General features: G+C 43.6%; 1 long non-coding RNA gene across 1 annotated transcript in view; it reads right to left on the reverse strand.

Moving 5' to 3' along the window:
• Window positions 1-1,297: 1,297 nt before the first annotated feature.
• The window catches only part of LOC143653292 (uncharacterized), a 54,871-nt gene continuing 38,813 nt past the window's right edge, over window positions 1,298-17,355 (reverse strand). Inside the window, exon 3 of the long non-coding RNA XR_013161227.1 lies at window positions 1,298-1,462. This is a non-coding gene — a long non-coding RNA (uncharacterized LOC143653292). The remainder of the gene's footprint in view (window positions 1,463-17,355) is intronic.

A 17,355-nucleotide genomic window follows, 5' to 3' on the forward strand; every position in this document is an offset into this window, starting at 1 on the left:
ACAGCCTTGTCTGCCCACCACATTGCAGGAAATCTCTTTCCAGGCTTTGCCTCTTCAACCACTTGCTCCTTTTCTCTGCTTTCTTTGAGGCTAATCCATCCTTTTGGATTCCTTGTTTGTCTTCTGTCCACCCCTCTGGCCTTGGCATTTTCCAGCTTACCATGTTTCCTGGCCTGGCATTGCCCACTTTGAGCAGCTCTGTCCAGCACCTCCCTCCCCTCTGATCAGTGCAGCCTCTGGGCATTCAGACGACCCCTTGTTGGCCCCCATCACCTTGAGCAGACCTTGATCTAAGACTTGACCCATTGCCCAGCCTGGCCAACCTGTTCTCCTGCCCACCGGACTGCCAGCTCTCCATGGCTGTCCCTGGGTGACTTAATCATATGTACTGAATAACTGAATAAATCACCAGAATGGAAGGATGAATGGAGGACCAGCAGACGCAGGGGCTCTGCCTGCAAGGGCAGGTCAGATAACAAGATCACACCTTAGTAAATAACACAGCTAGACCCAAACCCAAGTTCGTCAGTCTTCAAAGCTTGAACTCCTTTCCCTGTCCCCGGCTTTGTTGTCACGTTGTGGCTTCTTGGGTTACACCCAAACATGCCGGATCAATGATGCTTCATTGGGGCCATTGCATTGCCCAGCCTCAGGTCCCACCAGCCGTCCTTGCAGCCCTGTCCTCCCTCTGCCATATTTGACAAACGGTCCCTAGTAGGCCAAATAGTCTAAACTCTATAGCTCCAGGTGGCTAGACACACCTACACAGGGACTTATCGTGCCAAGGCATTGCTGTCCAATCCTAAATAAGAGGACAGAAGAACTAGCACAGGGCCAAACTAGATTGTCTGTGCAAGTTGAAGCAGCCATTCTCTGCATTGCAAATTAACAATGGAATATTCCATGAGAGTCACACTTGGCTTCTTTATAATGCCCATTCAATTGATTGTTTTGATGGAAACATCACAAATCCATTTTGTGAAAAGCCAATGATATTCGCGCCCAAGAATTTAATAATAGGACATGAAACTCGGGGAAAGAAATAATCAAATTGTCCATCCAGAGTAGAGTTAAAATTGTCATAAACATTGATCTTTCATTGCAGGGAACAGAAATAATAAACAGTTGCTGAAATTGCATAGCTGCAGAGATTTCATTCTCTAATTGTCAAAAAGCATTAAGCATCAACTATTTATTTTGCAGCAGAGGAAGAGAAAACAGACTTCGGTGTGTCCCTTCACCAGTGGTTGTCCCCTAATTGTCATGCATAGATTGCAACAGAGGTTACTGAGAAAAATTGTTTGCATTTATTAATCAAAAGGAGTCAAAGGCACACAAAGATATCATCACGGCTCCCTTGTGCTGGGGGGAAGCTGACAACTAACATTCCTGATGAAGTGTTTGCAGAGTGTTTGCAATCTGTTCAAAGCCTTTTTTTCTTTGCAGGTGCAAACCTTCCTATCTGAAACAGCAAAGAAACAATTGAAAATTAAACATGGTAAACATCATCATACAGGTTTTAATCTTCCCTTTTTTTTTTAAGACAATGGGAGAGGTATAATTAATTTCCAGGCAATATTTGTGTTCTTTCAAAATTCATTTGTGCACATTAGCATTTCATTAGTTGTATATTAAGCATGGTTGCTCCTCTCCCCCCTTCTTTTGCCCCTTTTGTTTTTGTTTTTTTTTTAAATTAAAAAGTTGAACTACTCCTGAGATGCCTTTTACTCCAAAGCATGCACGCATAGATAATTACCTTACTCAGCCTGTTTGATCAGTAGAATAAGTCAGAACTGCTTGGGTAATGTCAGCAGCAGAAAATAAATTAAGGGAGAAAGAATTCCTTTCAGGGATGGTAAGAACTTTAGAAGCAAATATAGTCTCACTATGTTTTGCTACAGTATCTATATACTCATTGTCACCATAAATGCATGGGTATACTCATTGTTGCTACGTTTTAATATGTTGATTTTCTTTAATTACATCTCCCCCTCCCCTTCCCTCCATTTAGTTTTAAACTTATCTCCATGCAAGATAAACTAAACAAAAATAAAACCAGTACACATTATTTTGTTTGGTAACTAAATGTTAAGAGTGTCTTTTATATTTTGTTTTTAACCAATATATTGTTTTGACTATTATGAACAACCAGTTGTATTTCCTATATGATTTGAGTTAGATACCGATAACCTTATCCCTTAAGGTATATTAATTTTGTACATGAGATTGAGTTTCTCAAATACTGTCCAAGGCCATTCACAGTAAACTGGTACAGTTTAACATAAATTCTGTGGTCATTCATATTTTTTGGTCGATAAGAGAAATGGTTAAGGTTTTGATTAAAAGTGTTTATTAAGAGATAATGAGTCATTCAGTTAATTTGTACATTATTTAAGTATTATATATAAATTATTCTCTTTGTATTTAAAATTCTTAATTTGTGCAGCTTCAGTGGGTGGGGAATGAAATATTTGCTAGGGAAAATTCAGCATGGGAGACCAAATGGATCTTAACCCAGATGTCAGTAGATAGTGTCTACACCCGCTTCATGGGAAAGTGGCATTTGAGTTTTGCTCTGTGCACATCATGTGCAACAGGGACAGGCTGTGACCTGCAGTCTATTGAATCAGCACCATGTCTACAAATATTTGCAAGTGCTTACTGAACATCTATTTGTGTCCAGCATCGGTCTCCTGACAAGCTAGAATATGACGGGATCCCACAGTACTGAAATGTGCTAGGGAATATGGTGCTCTTCCCTCTGCTGTAGCACTCTCTTCCGAAAGTGTAATGGGAGGATAAAAAAAAAGAAAAGAAAAGAAAAGAAAAAAAAAGGTGTAATGGGATGACCAGTGACTTATTTTTTAAATGCTCTTGACCATTACAGAGTGTTTGAAAAGAGCTGTAACAGGAAAACCATAAATGCTTTTTTTGGGCAAATTGAAAGCTATCATGTCCCCATGCTCAGCAGTGAGAATCATGAGAGGAAATGCCATTGCAAAACACTGTACAAAGGACAACAAAGCTAAGAACCATCAAAATAGCTAAGGCTAAGACCACTGCCCTAGGACCAGCCTTGGAGACACAGTGCCATGCACACGCAGTTCCTCGACTTTGTCCTTTGGATGTGGAGATGTGCTACTCTCACTGACTCAGCATCATTTCTACAAATATTTATTGAAGATGAATAAATGATGGGTGTCAGTAAAAAGATCACCGCCACCGGCGGTGGTGTGAGTTAGGAACTTGGAAGATTTCCTGCTCTATCTTCTTGCCCCCAAGGAAAGAGAAGAAAAGCACAATTAATGACAGGTTCATCTCGTCCCTGCGGCTTTATGTTTAATCCATTTCCTTTAGTTGAAAATGCAAATTAAAGCCACATGGGCATAAGTGAGGACACTCTGGTTGTCAAGCAAGGATGAGAAGTGGCAGTTAGGGTTTCTCTACCTTATTGAAACAGGTGACGAGTATGAGGAATTTTCATTTTTAGACCCGAAACAAGGTTTAAATTATCCCAAGAGTGGTGTGAACACTCTCCCCATCCTCTGGTTGCCTCTGCCTTCCCTGTTGTGATTTTTAATGACAAGCCTCCGTTGTTCAAACAGCTCAAAGAAAACTGAAAGAAAATCAGCAACACAGCAGAAAAAGAAAAAGAAAAGAAAAAACCAAAGTTCTCACTTTTTGATAATTTCTGACCATAAGCAACATTAACTTCTCAGGTAAGGGTAAGAAAGGCAAAGCTCTACAAACTGTGAGGAAAACCTACGAGAAAAATCTTCAGAAGAGTGAGTGTCCCACGCTCGGGGGGGCCTCTGAGGTCCTTCTCAGGGGTGCGGGGCCCCCAGGTGGGCAGCCCCGGGGCTGGCCTGAGCTCTCTGCCCCCAGCGATCTGGCCCCTGAAACTGCACCCCTTCAAGCCATTGTGAAAGAACCCACTCAGGTTCCCCAGAAATTTACTTGTCCAAGACACCCTGGAGGTTGTACTCTGAGGCTGGGACGGAGGGCAGAGGAGCACACTGTCATGGCTCCAGGACTGTGCCCCAGTTGCAGGGACAGCCACGTCCTGTCGGAGGCTCCTAGGGCCTGGCGAGGAGGGCTAACTCTAGGGTACTTGGTTTATTTGCTAGGTCAATAATTTCAATGACTGCTTTTCAAAGGCTTCCTTCAGAGAGGGGGGCAGTGGCTGGGCTCATTCTTCAGTGACCAGCGCCGTGTTTCTCTTCTGAGAGCCTGAGGCCACACACTGATCAGGACATATAAATTCCATTTTACCTGGAGCACAGTGATTTGAGCTGTGATGAAAATTCAAAATGCATGGCTTCCCCAAATTTCATATGCCCACTGAGACTTGGCAACGACTGAATGTGGGAGAGATTAAAATTTTCTCTTCAAGTCCACCCGAAAAACACAGGATGGTTTTGTTCCTTTTGCTGGTGTCTCAGGTGTTCGTTCGTTCCTTTATCCATTCATTTCAGAGGCCATATCTAGTGTGGCAGGTCCTAAGCTAATTTTTTTTTGTTTTCAATTTTGGGGGGCATGTGCAGGCTCTGGGAATCGAACCTGGGTCTCCAGCATGTCAGGCAAGAATTCCACCACCGAGCTACCCTTGCGCTACTTAAGCTAATGTTTGGACAGTAACATGAAGGCTTGTGGTCCTTTTTCCAAGAGGAGAGCAGTGCCCAGACTTCACGTTTACAATAAAAATCGACTAGTCTTCAACCCCATCCCGGGCATTGCCGGGCACAGGGATACGGGGTGGACAGTTAGGTCACCTGTCTCCTTGGGCTCTTGTGTCCAGCAGGAGACCCAGTGCTTCCACAGGCATCTAATGATGGCTGTGGCCAGTGCAGAGAGGTCTTGGAATAGGATCCCGCCCCCCACGCCAGGAGCCAGGGGAAGCTTCCTGAGGAAGCGGCACAGGGACCGGCTAAGCAAAGCCACCAAGGAGAGAGAAAAACACACTTAGTTCTAAAGAACTCAATGTTTGATATGTACTTCTTAAAGCATCAGAGTGATCATGTGGAAAATCAGAACTTTACTGAGAGGTCTTACATTTCTTACATTTGTGGTGTGGTTTAGTAGAGCCTTGGGGTTTTCTTCTGGCTTCTGAATAGCTCCCTCCGGCCCTGGCTGGACAGTGAGCAGGGGCCAGCAGCCTCCACCCCTCGGCCTCCACTCCCAGTGGAGCTCAGCGGTATGGTCAGATTTGCAGGTTTAAGACCCCTCTCTTTTCAGCAGGGGAAGGAGAGGAAATGCAAGAAGGCCGGAAATGGTCCTACTTCCCTCACCTTCCCTCCACAACCTCCCTCATGGGAGGGACATGTCTTCTTTCCTGCTGAATCCCAATACCTGGCCCAGGGTCTGTCAGTAACGTTTACTTCCGAAAGTGAAACAGGATTGCAGATGAGTCAGACTTTCCTGGCTGCTAACAAAATCTAAACAATGTTTCCCACTGTCCCTGACAAGGCTACATAATCAATGTTTCAACCAGAAAAGACCTCCCAAGGATCCTTTCTTCTGGGGATTGCTGCTTTCTTGCTAATAACAGCCCTTACCTGCTTTATGGCTCCCACCTCCCAACAAAGACTGGAGAGATGCTGATTGAACTACCCCCCCACACACATCCTCAACTGCAGGGTTGCCCACCTTTCCCCTTATCCCTCTTTAGAACCACCAGCAGAAACCCAAATCCTATATGATGTTCCTCTCTGCTCCCTCCTACTGAGATACTCCCCAGGTTCCCCCAGGTGCACCCTCCCCAGTGCACCCTCCCCAGATGCATCCTCCCCAGTGCACCCTCCCCAGGTGCATCCTCCCAGGTGCACCCTCCCCAGTGCACCCTCCCAAGTGCACCCTCCCCAGCTGCACCCTCCCCAGTTCACCCTCCCAGATGCATCCTCCCAGGTGCACCCCCCCCAGGTGCATCCTCCCCAGGTGCATCCTCCCAGGTGCACCCTCCCCAGTGCACCCTCCCCAGTGCACCCTCCCTAGCTGCACCCTCCCCAGTGCACCCTCCACAGGTGCATCCTCCCCAGTGCACCCTCCCAAGTGCACCCTCCCCAGTTCACCCTCCCAGATGCATCCTCCCAGGTGCACCCTCCCCAGGTGCATCCTCCCAGGTGCATCCTCTCCAGGTGCATCCTCCCAGGTGCACCCTCCCCAGGTGCATTCTCCCCAATGCACCCTCCCCAGCTGCACCCTCCCCAGTGCACCCTCCCCAGCTGCACCCTCCCCAGTTCACCCTCCCAGATGTATCCTCCCAGGTGCACCCTCCCCAGGTGCATCCTCCCAGGTGCATCCTCTCCAGGTGCATCCTCCCAGGTGCACCCTTCCCAGTGCACCCTCCCCAGGTGCATCCTCCCCAGTGCACCCTCCCCAGTGCACCCTCCCCAGGTGCATCCTCCCCAGTGCACCCTCCCCAGCTGCACCCTCCCCAGTGCACCCTCTCAGATGTATCCTCCCAGGTGCACCCTCCCCAGGTGCATCCTCCCAGATGCGTCCTCTCCAGGTGCATCCTCCCAGGTGCACCCTCCCCAGTGCACCCTCCCCAGGTGCATCTTCCCCAGTGCACCCTCCCCAGGTGCATCCTCCCAGGTGCACCCTCCCCAGCTGCACCCTCCTCAGGTGCACCCTCCCTGGAGTGGCCGGCTCCATCACTCTAACTTTGCTGTCTACCACTTGCTGCTGGTGATCTTGGGCTGGTGGGTGAGTGAGGAGGAGGTGGGGCACCAGGCTGTGTGAGAAGGGTTGAGAGGCCAGTCATACCAAGGTCCGATTTTATAACTAGCTGGGTGAGTTTTGAACGAGTTATTTGACCTCTAGAATTTCAGCTTTCTCTTCCATAAAACAGAGAAAATGCCACCCACATTCCACGAAGCCAAAATGATAAAATGCCTATGAAGTGCCTAGCAATTGGCCCAGGGTACAGAAGCTAAGCTCAGTAAATGGCAGTAGGTGGGACATCGTGCTGGAAGCTCCTTTAGCCTCAGGGTGACTCTATTAAAAGGCTATACACACAAAACAAAATTGGGAATTCTTCCAAGAGTTAGTGCAGAAATAGAAATCTCTGGAAACCATGGCACCCTTCATCCAACAGGATATAATCTTTAAGACTGATGCATAGAAAAGAGAGATGAGCGCACACACACACACACACACACACACACACAGGCCTGTTTTTGTGAAGGAGCTGGGGGCTAACAGCTAAACGTTAAAGCAATGTCTTCTTTGAATTTCTGAATGATCAGGTGCGACCAGCTGGCAAAATCTTTTAAGATCTTATCATGCACCTTAAGATAGGTGGCTGTATTAATAGAATGATGTATCCACTTTCCAAGAGCCCTGGTATGATCTGACACTGACTCAAATGCCCACCCAACACTGAAAGCGAAAAGAGGCTCGGTCCCTGTGGGCACTTGAGATTGTTGGGAATCCACAGGGTAAATTGCTTTGGGCCCCCTGGGGTTGGTATTTTTCTTTGCCCTGTAATGCGCTGGTGTGTTAAGGAGCCTCCCTCCCGCTGAGCGACATGTGGCTGACTCAGTGGTTCTCGAAGGAAGTATTTCCAGGAACAACATCCAATAGAAGTATTTTTACAATAGGCTGACCAAACATCCTATCGCAGTTTCATCCCTTATCAGGCTATAATTAAATATCCAGTAATATTATCCACTTCACTCATGGGTGCGGATTGTCATCTACTTTAATGGCCAAATAGCCAGCTTAGAGTTTTCACTACTGTGTTGGGTGAACATGTTTGGGGGTGCAAATATTGGAATATTGAGGTTCTAAATGTCAAGTGCTATCTTACCCAAGTTCTAATGTACATTAGACCATTTTACAGAATCAGAGTCAAGGAATCAAAGACAAGACATATACACCAGCAAAAGTGGCAGAGAGGGAGGAGCTAGAAAAGACTCATTTGCTTAATTCCAAGGAGACTATTGTGTAGAAGATAAGTCTTGTTTCTTCCAGATTCCCGTTTGTTTCTTAAAGATATGAATTTTAGAATAAAGTTTGTTATTTTTGTCATGAAATAAGTCACTCATTACTGAGGATTTGAAAAATATAGTAAAAATAGAAAGAAAAAGCAGTTCACATATATTCTCAGTTTTGGAATTTTACCCCCAATCCTTTTCTTATGCACAGTTTTTCTTCCCCTCTTCCCTCTCCCCCCCATTTAGATTTTATTGTGTATGAAAGTTTGCACTTTCAATTCACAGCACAGGATATACTTTTATTCTTGCTGCTATAAGTTCCTCATAAATATCGCTTTATACATTTCATCTAGTGAATCTGCCATAGTTTATATGACCATTCTCTTATTGCTTTAGACAAATGTCATTTGTTTCTATTACAACTTACACAACAAAGAACATATTTGTGCATTAAGTTTTTATATATTAGGTTCTTCACTTGATTTGAGTACGAGATACGGGATTGCTGAGTTAACAAGTAGGTAAAGTCTCAAAGCTCTTGAGACTCATGGCGTGTTTAGAGGATATTTAGCTCATAAATCACTAACGGTAGGTAGTCGAGGCAGCCAGAAGCACTTCATTGCTCCAGCCAAGCAATTCGCTCCAACATTTGCTGGTTCACTACATGTCCTGTCCTGTGCCGGCCTCTGAGGGAGGATGAGATTGATGACGCAGCTCTTGACCTCAAGTGGCACCTATTCTATCAGCTGGGATTTGTCACGGGAACCCTTCTGCAACACCCTCCTCTTCCTCATGCCCCGCCTCCCTCCTGTCGTTTCTCATGCACTCCCCCCACTTCTGCTCTGTTCTGGGCTCTTCTCTGCCTGCCCTGTGGCAGAATCTTGCCTCTGGGGACTTCACCGTCTGGAGTCCTGGCCCTGGGATTTTCAGTTGGGTGAATGGATGGTATCAGCAGGAGATTAGCGGGGAAGGAGGCCCGGTCCCATCGCAGTCCTGTGGGCTGTGGTGACAGCTCCGGCTGGGGGGCCCCTCTTCCTAGCTCTCTTTGGGCTTCTGGAGCACTGGACCCTCCCTTGGGCCCATCAGGTCTAGAGGCAGGACGGGCTTTTCACTGTTGCTAGTCTCTGGGTGCTTTACCCTTCTTTGGTTGTTATCTCAACCATCCCCTTACCTCTGCAAATAGGCCCCTTGTTAAATTCTCCTCCAGTCAAACCCTGAAAGTTTTCGTCTTGTCGTTTTTGACTCGGGCACACCTCCTTCTCCGGCTTACATTCCATGGTCCCTTCCAATCACTCACCTCCCACCCTCCTTCCCTCTCACCTGCCTGCCTAGACACAAGCCCTGGGGATGCTCAGCCATCTGCTTCTTCCAGGCCAGCCCCCAAACAGCTGAAAGGCACTAGAGAACTGGGCAGACAGGTCGCATTTTAAATTTCATCCTCAAAATCAGCACACAATACCACCTGACAATCGCCCTGACCTTCTTTGGCATATCCCCTTTCCTCACCTCCAAAATAACCATCTCATACGTTTGCACTTGTCTCCATCTCCCAATGCTCCTTTCCCATTCACTCTCAGCTGATGGCCTTGCCTCCTACTTCCGCTGAGAAAGGAGAAGCCATCAGAAGGAGAGCTCTCAACCTCCCTCTAGCAAATTGTTTTATATGCGCTGTCTTATATAATGCTCTCAAGGACAGTGGGATGGGCCTATTGTTAACCCATTTTACAGATGACAACACAGAGGCTCACAGAGATGGAGTGACTTGCTCAGAGTCACACAGAGAACAGGAGAAGTGGGGCTGGTACTGGCCTGCTGTGCTGGCTGGTTATGGCTGGAGTCTGCTTCTGATAATAATCACAGCTATTAGGGGCTTGACTGTCACCACTGAAGGGAAATAGGATTTGAACTCTGCCTTATAGGACTTCAAAGCCCCTATTTTTTCCTCTGATCCATGGTACTTCCCAGATAAAAAAGAGAAGAAACAGGCAGGAGAGAAAGAAAGCTATGTGGAGACTCAAGAAGGGAGGGCATAGATCAGTCTCCCGCTGTGGTGGCAGTGATGGGGGTTCAGGAAAGCCTGGTCCCTGGCTCAGCCCTTCCAATGGTTTTGCTAAATCCCATGTTGAGGATTCCTGGGCCGGCTGTTGGAGGATGATTTCTGGCATGGGTGGAAGTGGGTAAAAAATCTTGCCCAAACTTTGACTGTTTAAAAACTCCCAATGAATAGTTGATGACATCAGCCATGGTGACACGCCATGATTTCTCAGAGTGTTCTATAAAGTTGCCACTTTGGGACGCTACCCTTGAGGTGAGACCTGATCCTAAAGCAAACAAAAAGGGGCTCTGGTGAGATTTTTGTCACTTAAGCAAAATGTACCCGTGAAGACAGAGCCAGAAGAAACACTTTGTTTAGAAGTTTGGAGTACTTAATCCAATTAGTAACTCAAGCTCTTAATGCTCTATAACGTCCAAAAAATGCTTTCAAATTGCCATATTTTTAATAGAATGATGAAACATGGGATTTTATAAATTAAATATTTATCTCATTAATAAACACAAGATAACCATTGCTTTTTATTTTGAATTAACTTTTCCATTTGGGTTCAATGCACATTTCATAGACATATCCTTTTCTCTTGATGTGAGGGAACTTAATTACAAAAGTGCAATTGGACTTCCGCTCTGTATGAAAATGAAGCAAATGAAATTGCTTTTCCCTGCAATGATTGTTGCTACGAGGAAACACAATTGAATATGACAGTTTTTTTGCTACCCAGGAATTGTTTTTGGATGAAATTTAGGGATTATAGGCAATTAGACCATTTGAATTTTCTGTGACCATTCATGTTCAAGGATTTATTTTAAATATGCAAATAAAAGCTCAACTACAGAATAAACAGAATTATTAAAACAAGTGTCCCTTATACCTCTGTTATATGGTATAAGTGAAAGAGTTTTATATTTGTGATTCAGAAACCGGTACAACAAAAAATTGTGTTGATCCAGTCTGCAGGCAAACTGCCTTCCCCAAACCCCCAGTGTTCACTCTTCTTTACCCTGGAGTGCTTTCTTTGCTCTACGGCCAGAGAAGACAAAGTGAAGGACAAACAAATATGGCACCTGGCACATTGGAGCTGGGTGTATCCTGTGGATGGGTGATGTTGCTGGTCCCTTGCTTGCGTCCCCATTTCCTGGCAGTAAGGTCTGCAGAGGGCTTCCCCCAACAAAAATGAAGGCCCAGGAACACTGTGGAAAGCAGAGGGTAGGGCAGGATTCACACAGATGACCATGTGACCAGGACTCCTAGAATTGTGCAATATGGTGGACAGCTCAATTTCCAAATCGGCCCACTCAGAGGTAGGTGTGTCTCCATCCCCTTGCTGGCTGGCATGTGGGAACTGGCTTGTGGCTTCCAATCTCCATTGACCCCAATGGCACTTGGGGTGAGCTGGATTCACACAACCGCCTGAGCTACAGTGCCCCTTCCCCATCACTATGGTCAGCTCTGGGCTCTTGGCTGGGTCTTCTGGTTCAGTTTTCCTTCCTTGGGTATGGCTGGTTGCTGCGCTCAGAAGTCAAACTCCTCACTCAAGGTTGCAGTTCAACCCATTTGGCCTGTCTCGCTCTTGCTAAGCTCCTTCCACTGGGGTTGCTTCCTGTCCTCATCTTATCCATGACTGTTGGTCAGACCAGCCCCTGCCTGGATTCTGATTCATCTTTGCTGGGTCCCTTTGTCCTGCTTGGATGTCCAAAGTTTCCAGAATTGGAGCTGGGATGAGTACTCCTCAGGTACACAGTTTGGGAGCACATGGCTGTTCCCTTTAACCACCCCTGCCCTGGTGATTTGGGGTTCCTTTGACCTGGCTGCATCTCGCTGTAGGAAGGTAGCAGGTCTCCAGCCAATCTGGTATGCTGCCCTCTTTCCAGTGAGTCCCCATAGAGAAATATTTCAGGAAAAAATTTTATCTAATCACTACAGTCAATGATCAAAGAGAACTAATTCTTCTGTGTTTGTTACAACAACATCAGTGAAAGAAGTCAAGACTGTAGTCTCAGAAGGAGCATAAAGCATGCAATGGAGGCCGATACATAATTAATGAATATCAGGTCTCTAACGTAGCTCTTTTCAAAACCAGGCACACAATGCGCAATTATTCCTCACATCATCATAAAACAGGGAGGAGGCAGATGCTAGTTGCCTCTTATAAATAAGGAAACGGGACAAGAGCCAAATGATTTTCTCCAAAGGAAACCACCACTATAAAGTAAAATGAAACCTGATAATCTTGAAGTTCAGTTGTGATCCCATTAAAAAGTCAATATAAACCCCCATCTCAAATTTCCACCAATCTAAGACAATTGCTTGGCTTACGTGTTTTATGGTACATGGTGTTGAGAATCCCAGTGCTGTCACAAGTTCAAACCAGTTTACGAGTCAAACAAGAAAACTGATCTAATTGCTTACACATGGCAGTGTGCCACAATGGGGAAAGCAAAGCATTGGCGGCACGTTGCTGGGGCCAGAGCCCAGGTCTGCATCAATGAAGCAGAAATAATCATGGATTGACCGCACAGATCTCTTCTGTGAGGGTTGGTTGTTAATATATACGATACATGAATATAATGCGATCTGTGAAATATAATGTGAAATGAGAATAAAATGTAATAATAAGAGCTACCGCTTATGTAAAGTGTTCACTGTATACCAGGTACATATATTAATCAGCATGCATATATATTTTGTAAATAGACATGCATATACATATAACCATATGCACACATGCACAGTGTACTCTGGTTAATATATGTGCCTGGCATACACACACAAACACACATGTATATGCTGGCAAGTTCTAAAGGCAATGGAGGAACCAGTGGTCTATTCTAATGTCTCCAAGCAGGTAACATGAATGTGAGAAATGGCCTCGTGTAAGAAACTGAGAAACACTTTTTGTAATATTGCCTAAATGGAGCATGCCTGGGGCCCACTGTCAGTGAGTGCCAGCTAGTGCTGAGTTAGTTCTAACAGGTCTATTCACACCCCGTTAGTATCTTTATCAGATCACACTCAAAATTAAGTTTTTAAAGATATACACATTAAATTTTTGTGTGCAGTTCATTTTCATCTTTATGTCTTAAAAGAGCCTAAAACTGATTCTAGGTTGGATGTGGGCCCCCCTTCATTTCGGTGAGTCTCACTGTTCTCTATTCTCGCAACTCCTCAGCCTGCAATTCGCTGAGATACATTTATGCCTATTTATGTACATCTAATTTGTTTTCTTGGGATTTGGCTTTTTGTTTGTTCTCATCTCTCATTTAGAGTGATATTTCTCAAGTGTAAGAACCGTATTTCTTCATACCCTAACCACCAAACATATCTATTTAGTGCCTAATTGCAGTCAATACTGAGCTCGGCAGACATGCACGGATTTCTAAGCGTGCCTCGCTGCTCACTCTTGCAGCCCCAGAGGTTAGTGCATGCTCGGGGAAATGCTTCACAGCACGGCAACTATTTCTCTCTCACATTGGGCCAGGTCTTCTCTAAGCCCTCTGCACGTACCACTGAATTTGATCCTACAATGACCTTATAAGGCTGCTCCTATTATATCCCCATTTTAAGATCAGAAAATCGAGCAGTGGGAGATTAAATATCTTGTCAAGGTATTTAACTTGACAACTAATAAATGCAAACTCAGGTGAGGGCCACGTTGTTTTCCCCCCGCCTGCTTCCGGCGTATCTCGCTGCATGCTCTCCTCCCAGGATCCCCCACCCACCTTCTCTCTCACCAACACAGGCACCACGCACCTCACCCCTCTGAGGACACAGGCACCGATAGCGGGGAGGTTGGACAAAAATGGCCAGTACCTATTTTTCCTCCTGCTTTCGAATTCTCAATATGGTAGGAACAATATATATTTAAAAGATACCAACTTCATAGTATTGGGAAGAGAAAGAAATATTAATGGTTTCCTAGACAAGAGAAAGCAGATGGGGTAAGATTTATAGAGAAACAAGTGTGGAGGTGACCACGGCCGCAGGAGATGCTTCTTAGATATTATCAGATCAAGGAGGCAAAAAATAAAAGTGAGGCAGTGGCAGATTGGAATAGTATCACTTACAAGCTTGATCTAACTGTGGTTCTAGTCTATAGAATTTTCTAAACCCAAAATAGGGAGTGCACATTCTCTCCAAACATTCACAAAACATTTCTAAAAACTGAATGTGAATCATGCTGAAAATAAGATCTTAACAAATTCCAAAACCAGAAATCAGAGGCCATCTTTGTTGGTGCAATGCATTAAAATCTGAAATTAGCAATAAAGGATAAGGGAAGAAAAGAACAACTTTGGAAATGGGGGTAAAATGCATCCTTTAAATTTCTTATATATTATTTATAAATTGATATGCATAAATATAATTTAGAAATGAATGGCAAGTGCCATAGTGTAATAGTGGCATGTAGGCAGGGACAATTTTATCAGGGCATTGGGGTGGAGAGAGAGAGTACCGAATGGACCAAGGAGCCACTTAGAAGGTGGAACCAACAGAACTCGGAAAGGATCTACCTAGTTTCTGCCAGTACCTCAGGGCCTGGGACCAGCTTTGCTTTTGCCTCGATCCCCGGTACCTCGCACAGATCCAGACCCCAGGTAAGTGACTTACACATTTTGGAGAAAATCTGTATTTAGGTGTGTCCACTTGGAGGACAGCCTGGGACCACTGACACTGAGTATAGCAAATACATCTCTGACCTAAATTTGAAAGAGAATGACTAGCTCACGTTGATATATATATACTCTGCAGTTGACACAAGTCTTCCATATAACTTATTCAATTCTAATTTTGATCCTTACAACAAGATGATCATTCCCACTTTTCAGATGAGGAAACCAAGGTCAAGCTTATCCAAGGTCACAGCTGATGAGTGGCAGAGCTAAGATTTGGGCTTGCCTACTCTAAATGAAAAGTCTGTGAAAAGAGATAAATAAGCTAACATGCATTGAATGCCTCCTATGTGCTTAGCACTGTGCTAGGAGCTTTTTAAATAGTAATCACCCTATTTTACCTTCATAATAACTTTACATAATAACTGCATAATAACTGGATGTCTATTTATCTACATCCAGTTTCTGTACCAATGAAGACACAGGATGGAGGTTTGCCCAAGGTGACATGGCCAACAAGTAGAAGAGCCAGAATTTGAACCCACAAATGGGTTCAGGGCTCCTTCTCTTTTCCTAAGGCATGCTTCCCATCATATTAGCCCATGGTTTTAACTTAACCATCATCAGACCATCAGCAAGTTCAAGTTTCAACATAATTCAGTTCTGATCTGAATCTTTTCTCAGGGAGGATGCTGTTTACGTAGTATGAAAGTGGTGCTTCATGAAACTAACTAAGCTAAGGAAATGTTTGAGAAAGTGAAATGCTATTGATCACTTAATAGCTGTGGCATACATCACCCTGGGATATAAATCATCTGTTCCCCTTTAAAGAGCAGGAAGCCAATATCTGGAAGAAACCAAATAAATGACAACACAATGTATATTAGAAGCCAATAGGAAAGACCCACAATAAAAGTGGTTTATAAATATTGCATAGGCTTAATAGTTATTATTTGTCCTATAATTCTAGTTTTTACAACCTTCATATTCAGTTATATTTAAGAGACTACCTAGGAGGGAAGCTTAAATTCTGTAAAGTAACTACAGTAATATTATAAAAGCACCAATCACGTAGATTAATTTTATGTGAATCATAGTCTAAAAGATATCAATTTATTGATTTTAAGAAATAGGTTTGGAGACAGAGGCAATTCTTTGATACGTTCATACAGCAAAATGAATAGCTCTAATAGCATGACACCCATTCTGTCTGCTACACATTTTATAGCCATAAATTCAAAAGCTACTCTGACCTCTATATTTCTAAAGTATTCTGAAATTGGGATCAATTTTCACTTCCACAAGAAAATTGCCCTAAAAGAGTAAATTATACGTCCCCATTTTTCAGAGGAGAAAGAAAATACTGAGGAATTTATTTTAGTACATATGGCAGACTGGTAACTGGGTCCATTCATTCATGCTTTTGCTCAGTCATACTTTCAAGCAACATTTATGGGGTCACTACTAAGTGGCTTTAGGTTGATTTGGGAGGAAATGGGGTAAGATGGAGGTAGTGTAGTTTGTAGATTAAGTATCCTTTTATTAAGAAAAAACTTTACTGAGATATAATTGATATGCAATAAACTATACATGTTTAAAGTGTACAATATGATACATTTCTACATTTGTATATACTTGTGAGATCATCACAATTAAGACAGTCAACATACCTGCCACTCCCCAACTTTTTCTTGTGCTCTTTGTAATCCTTCCATCTCATCTCTCTCTAACCATACTCATGCCCAGGCAAACCCTGATTGGGTTCTGTCTCTTTAAGGTAGTGCACATTTCATAGGATTTTATACATTATAAATGGAATCATACGTTATGTACTTTTTTTTTGGTCTGGATTTTTTAACTCAGCAAAATTATTTGAAGATCCATCCATGCTGTTGTATATATCGATATTTTTTCTTTTTTTTCTGAATAGTATTCTGTTGTGGAGATAAGCCACATTTTATTTATCCATTCACTGGTTAACAGACATTTGTGCTGTGCCGGGTTTTTGTCTGTTATAAGTAAGGCTGCTATGAACATTTGTGTATGAGTCTTTGTGTGAATTTAAGTTTTCATTTCTCTTGGGTAAGTTCCTAGTAGTGGAATAGCTGGTTCATATAGTAAGTATATGTGTAACTTTGTAAGAAACTAACGAACTGTTTTCCAAATTAGTTGAACTGTGGAACGTTCCCAGCAGCAATGAGAGTTCCAGTTAATCCTCTTTCTTTCCAGCACTTTCAATGATTATAATATTTTCAGTTTGAGCTATTTTAATAGACGTAAAGTCTTATCTTATGATTTTAATTTTCATTTCCCTATTGGCTGATGATGTTGAGAATATTTTCATGCATTTATCTGCCATCCATATACCTTCTTTACTGAATTATCTGTTCAAATCTTTTAGTGTTTATTTTATTGAATTGTCTGTTCTCCTATTTTGGTGTTTTGAGAGATTTGCTTTATTTTTAAAGTTCAGATAAAGTTTTATTTTAGGAAGAAACAGAGATTCCTGGGAAATATTTCAAGGGAGAAACAGCTGAGTGAGGTGGCAGGGGTTAAGATTTTTATGGCTTGGGATTAAGGAGTTGGGGGCAAGGGTTAAGCAGGTTCTTATTGGTTAGTTTTCAGGAACAGGGGGCTAAGTTAGGAGTTGGCACCTTTCCATTGGTAAAAGTTAAAATGAAAATGCTGACTTAGTTTTGTAGGGTTGTAACTTAGAGGGCAGATATTGAGTAAGGGGAGTTTACTGCAAGAA

The sequence above is a fragment of the Tamandua tetradactyla genome, chromosome 13 (assembly GCF_023851605.1).
Source record: "Tamandua tetradactyla isolate mTamTet1 chromosome 13, mTamTet1.pri, whole genome shotgun sequence".
Taxonomy (NCBI): domain Eukaryota; kingdom Metazoa; phylum Chordata; class Mammalia; order Pilosa; family Myrmecophagidae; genus Tamandua; species Tamandua tetradactyla.